This window comes from Rhinolophus ferrumequinum, chromosome 7 (assembly GCF_004115265.2).
Source record: "Rhinolophus ferrumequinum isolate MPI-CBG mRhiFer1 chromosome 7, mRhiFer1_v1.p, whole genome shotgun sequence".
Classification (NCBI taxonomy): Eukaryota; Metazoa; Chordata; class Mammalia; order Chiroptera; family Rhinolophidae; genus Rhinolophus; species Rhinolophus ferrumequinum.
Window position 1 is genome coordinate 49043915 of NC_046290.1, and position 6425 is coordinate 49050339.

Below are 6425 nucleotides of genomic sequence, written 5' to 3' on the forward strand. Positions count from 1 at the left end.
TGCTCTCAAAGTGACCCTTAAGAAGGGTTTATGAAACAAATGTCAGGGGCATACTGGTTTCTATTGCCAATTTAACTTAATTTCAATTGCCATTTTGCTTATTTTAACAGATAAACTTTGTTCCTTAAGATAACACTGCCTCAGATGTTATCAGTAACCTCATCCTTTTATGTAAAAAAGTAACCTTTTTAACTAGAATTTTCAAGTACTTTAATATGCCTGTGGAATTATTTAAACAGTTAACATTTCTTGACCCAACTGTGTTTAGTCCTACTGTTTTGTATACAGTAACTAGAAGAACTAAGCATTTGTCTCTGATAGGTGAAAGGTAGGACTTGTTACACTGAGTAATCAGGTTATAGTTCAGTGAGTCTAGCTAGACATGCACTTAATAGATTGAAACCTGTTTTATAGGTTTGGAGGTGGGATTTGGGCCTATACTAGCACTTGATGGAACCAGTATTTCCTTTGTAAATTGTCTACTGACATCAGATTGGGGTTACCAGCACTCACCATATTCTGAGATACATACAAACTTTATATAGCATTATCTGTGCAAGATAATGCTGTATAATTTTATCTTCTCCACTTTGTCCTTTCCCTTGATATTTGTCACTGTTGCCCAGAGGCATCGTTTAGGACCCATCACTGGTGATCCTCTAAACTCAGCCAGAGGAAGTCAGAGATTTTCAGGTAGAAGGAAGCTCTGATAAGGCTGGGAAGCAACTGAAACTCTCCTACATGCTGGTGGCGCGTGCATATGCAACGGCACAGCCTCTTTGGGAAAAAGTTTGGCAGTTTCTTATGAAATTTCACATACATCTACCTTATGACTTTGCAATTCTACTCCTAAGTATTTGCTTAAGAAAAATAAAAGCATATTCCACATAGAGACTTATTAAAGAATGTTTACAATAGCTTGTGTTCCTAACAACCTTAAGACTGGCAACAACCGAAATGTCTATCAGTAGATGATGGATAAACAAATTGTGATGTATCCGTACAATTGAATATTACTTGACAATAAAAAGGAATAAACAAATACAAAGGAACAACATGGATGGATCTCATGCTTCGTGAAAGAAGCCAGATACAAAAGAGTATATATTGTACGATTCCATTTCTATGGAATTCTAGAGAATGCAAACTAATCTATACTGATAGAAAGCAGATCAGAGGTTGCCTGGAGTTGGGAGTAAGGGGGAGAATTGACTGTAAAGGGACAAGGGGTGGGGGATTGATAGAAATATGTATTTTGCTTATAGTGCTTACATAGGTGTATACATTTGTCAAAATCCATTGAACTGTACACTTAAGATGGGTGCACTCCATTGTACATAAATTATTCCTCAATTAAATAGATGCTTTAAAAGAAAAAGACTTGACATCACTAATCATTAGGAAAATTGAGACCAAAATTACCCATTAGAATAGCTATTATCCAATAAAAAAGAAAAAGAATGAATGTTATTTAAAATAACAAATAAAATAACAAAATAAAAATGCAAGGATGTGGAGAAATTGAAACCCTCGTGCATTGGTGGTGGAATGTATAGTGGCTATGGAAAACAGTATGGTGGTTCCTGAAAAAAGCAAACATTGAGTTACATATGATTCAGCCACTCATAGGTGGAATTTCGGTACCCCAAAAATTGAAAACAGAGACTCAAACAGATGTTTGTAACTCGTGTTCATAGCAGCATTATTCACAACAGCCAGAAGGTGGACACAATCAAATGTCCATCAATAGATGAATGGATAAACAAAATGAGGCATATAAATACAAAGGAATAATATTCAACATAAAAAAACAAGTGAAATTCTGATATGTGCTACAACATGGATGAACCTTGAAAATGTAATGCTCAGTGAGATAGACCAGACACAAAAGAACAAATACTGTATAATTCCACTTATATGAGGTACCTAGAGGACTCAAATAGAGACAGAAAGTAAAACAGTTTTGCAAGATGGGAAAGTTCTGTGGATGGATGGTGGTGATGGTTGCACAACAGTGTGAATGTACTTAATGCCACCGAACTATACATTTAAAATGGTAAATTTTATGTTTTGTGTATTTTGCACAATAGGAAAAAAGGAAGGAAGGAATGGAGGGAGAAAGAGAGGAAAAGATGCTCTGACCAACAGTGCCTGTCCTGGGGCAGAACTGGGCTAGTGTACCGCTGTCAGACCCCACTGACTTCTCTTTCAACAACATATCTCATTTTAGAAGCAAGTCACTGCCAGGCAGATAAGAGGGACTTAATGGAAAGGTATCTGAAGGATGAGCTGGAGCTTTCCATTCAGGGACATGGAGGAAAGGCAAAACCTTGAGCAGAGCTTCAGAGGTGGGATTGTACCTAAGGTGCTCAGAGAATTCCAATAGCCTGATGTTGCAAGAATAAAGTGCACATGGTGAGCAAAATCAGGAGATAAAGTTGAGAAATTAGGGTGGGGCCAGAGGAATTGGAGTCTTGAAGATCATATTTATAGTCGTTTGATTTTATCTCATGGGCAGCAGTGAACCAGTCAATGACTTCAAGCAGGGTATTGATTTGATGGGATCTGAGTTGTGGAAAGATGGCAGAGGGGAAAATCAGGCATGGTCCAGGGAGGGTGAGCCTCAGGAGATCCCCGCTCTTCCGGAGCTGTCCCCAGCCAATCTGCCCTGTAGTTCTTGATTTATCCCAGGCAACAGCAAACATTGTACAGTCATATCCCATTTTGAAAAAAATTAAAATCTCACACCCTTTTAACATTTCAGAAATTTCAAAATACCTATGACTAAAAACAAATTGAAGCAATTCCTAATAAAGAATATTTTCTTTGGGGGCCGGCCCGGTGGCTCAGGCGGTTGGAGCTCCGTGCTCCTAACTCCAAAGGCTGCCGGTTCGATTCTCACATGGGCCAGTGGGCTCTCAACCACAAGGTTGCTGGTTCGACTCCCCACCAAGGGATGGTGGGCTCCCCCCACTGCAACTAACAACGGCAACTGGACTTGGAGCTGAATGGTGCCCTCCACAACAAAGATTGAAAGGACAACAACTTGAACCTGAACGGCACCCTCCACAACTAAGATTGAAAGGACAACAACTTGACTTGGAAAAAGTCCTGGAAGTGCACACTGTTCCCCAATAAAGTCCTGTTCCCCTTCCCCAATAAAAAAAAAGAATATCTTCTTCAACTGTACCTTTCTAAGTCTGTGGTATACTGTCCCTCTCACCCTCCTTTCTCCCACTCGCTAATCAGCTGGGAATCATCGTTCTACCGCAAACCTAAGAAGTGTCACATAAAAGATCAGCCTGGGCTATGAGGGTCACTTCAAAGAAGTCTTATTTGGACGAGAGCCTGCTTGGGCTCTCAGAACCATCGCAGGCCTTGGCAGGCCTCCATGCTGTGAGTGACTTCCCTTGGATTCATTATGGATGGGAGAGGTCTTAGCGTGAGGGAACATACCTGGCCAGCTGAGTTGTCTGCTTTGACGATGCTCCTTGTTCCATCGTTTCCCTAGTGTGCCAGCTCATAAGAATCACCGGGGGCTTGTGAAACAGCGCTCCCCAGGCCTCTCTGGAGATGCTGATTCAGGAATTCTGGAGCTGGCATCTGTATGCTGAGCAAGGGCACCAGGTGATTCTTATAACCAGGCAAGTTTGAGAAACGCCAGGAAGGCTCTGCCTGCTCTGCTGATAGCTGTGGCTGCCTCCCTAAGAGGAAAAAGGGGTTCCCAGCACAGCAGATGCCCACACCTCTTTCAGGGATAGTGACTGGTATTCAATGCTCATCCCGAGAAAGGACAAGTGGGCCGAGGGAGGCTTCCGCACTGCCCAGAGGAGTGGGGCGGGCCTGGGTCCAGAGGACACTCACCCAACTTCCCCAGAGGGGCTAGGGCAGCCCGCAGCTCAGCTACCAGAACCCCAGGGGCTGCAATCCCACCCAGCATGCTGCAGACACCTGAAAACCAAGATCCAAACAGCGCAGAGAAGAAAGCAGTGCCCGGTAAGGTTTGCTCAGCCTTTCTTGTAATTGGAGTGAAAGAGTTTTAGGCCATTTTGCTAAACCTTAGGAGACATTGAATGCTGTGGGCCTGGCTGTTTTATTAAGACTGTTCAGTTCTGGGGCCTGGTAGAATTCAAAGGAAAATGCCTGGTTGTCCCTAAGTAATTTATGAGCTGACTTGCTGGAAGGCAGAGGGAGGAAGGGAGGAAGGGCAGGAGGGGATTATTTATACATATTGAGAGAGAGAGGAAGCATGCCCACGGAAAAGGTGGGTGGTAGGAAAAGCATTTTGTTTTTTTATGAACACTTCATTTTGCGCAACATTGGAGGAAAAGTCTTGTTTCAAATACATGAATGTTTACATAATTGAACTTACTTTGGTATGTTAGTGTAGATTTTCCAGAGGCAGATCCTGAGACAGGATGTAAGTACAAATAATCTATGTGGGAAGTACAGGGAACACCTGTAGGGAAGTGGGGAAATGATACAGGCTGGGACAGCAGCCACCAAAGGCCACACTGGTAACCTAGTTACCACAGAGGGTGACTGGAGCTTAACCCAGTGGGGAAACTCGGGGAGACTGCGTAAATGAACCCCCTCGAGGGGCAAGGGAGCTGAAATGTTTCTACACCAGTATTTAAGGGTTATTGGTGGAGTGCTGCTCCGAGGGATGGGGGTGGCAGGGTCTTAATTCCCTGGCACTTCTGGACCTTCGAGCAGGACCACATTCAGGAAAGTGGCCTTTGGTTTCAGAAAAACCCTCAGCGCAGATATGGACAGTTAGACGTCAGCCAGAGGAGAAAGACTCAGTGAGGTCCGAGGGATGTGAGCAGCTGCTGCATTGTATGGATCCCAAAACGCACTTCAGCCCTCCTGAAGTTTTTCAGCACAGTACACGGAACATCATTGAATCCCTGCTTCATGGTTAAGTAGCGTCCTAAAGAGCATCAGTTATTTTAACCTCTTAGCTGTTATTGAGGTGGTAGAATCATTTGCTTTCAACCACAGGGTTGTCAGCCTTTTGAGACTTCTGAGCTCTTGTGTCTCTGTCTGTTGGGAGTTCTTCTGCCTCTTCCTCTCTTACCTCTGGATGTAAGAAGTGTGCCTGCCACCAGCAGCACCATTTCTCTCACCTTCGGACTCTCTGCTGGGAACAGGAAAGCAGATAGATAGTCAAGCGTGTTGGTATTGTGATAAAAAAAGATGGCAATACGGTCAAGAGATCTCTGGGCATTCTAAAAAGCTTGTGTGTCATCGGGCTCCTCAGAACCAATTCTGCCTCTTGTTGAAACCAGACAAATCATTGTGTTGAAGTGACTAGTATAGGGTCTGAACAGGTTTGTGAAAGAAAAAGAATGAAGACGCAGGAAGGGAGGGAGCATTGGAAGACAGAAAATCAGGAGGAGGAAAGGAAAATACTGAGGAAAATCCAGAATGGACCTGAGGGAGAGAATGTCTGCGTATATTTGGGACGCCTGCTCTTAAATGAACCTGCCCGGGCCATGGAAAATGCTTCAGGCTTCCCCGCTCTGCTTTCAAAGTTTCTGTGGGCCTCCACCACCTCTCTCCCCTTCCAGCACTCTTCATTCCCAGCTGTTCTGGTTTTGTGACCTCCCCCAAGGCCCCATTTTGTCTCCAGGTCTCAGCTTTCACCATCAGCCCAGCTGCAGGTGTTAGTGACTAATGTAGGAGTTGCTCTCCTGGTTTTTACTTTTGTCATTTTTCCTGGAAACTCCACCCTCACTACACCTTAGCGTCTGTTTGCCACATTCCTAAGTGGCAATAATATCCCATCATCATGGTCTCAGGCCTTTCCTCAGGCGAGCCTGGCTCCTGCCTGGTAAGAATGGAGAAGGGAGGCGTTTGCTCCGTAGTGAATACACCCCTGAGGGACCCATTTCTCTGTAAAGCAGAATGCCCAGTCGTCACCTGTCTGCTGGGAAGGACAGCAGTATATTGGGGAGAGTCTCTCAACAAGGGATCATTGACAAAGAGCCTCGAAGACCAACCTGAGGCTGAAAACAGTGATTATGACTTTTCTCCCAATGCATTAAGAAATTCTAGTGCAGGAATTTGGGGTAGGATGGATTCCTAGGTGGGCTTTAGCAAGGCCAGGGCCCTGGGGCAACCAGTGTGAGAAAATGGAGGGGCTGATGAGAGCCTATGTGAAATGGTTACTGTGAAGTCCAAGCAAGTTAGAGAAGGAAAAGAAGCAGGAGGAGCTGACAGGCTAGGACCATGGGCGGGAGACAAACGACACAGGTGGTAACTGCAGAGGAGATTTGATGGGGAAGCAGGAAAGGAAAACGCAAAATACCTGAAGTTGTGCACAAAGAAGGCAAAGAGTCCCAAGTTTCAGAAGTGGAACTGTTTGGGGACGTGGCAGGTGGCATTGTGGCCACAAGGGGGGGTGTTGAAGGGGAGTAGAG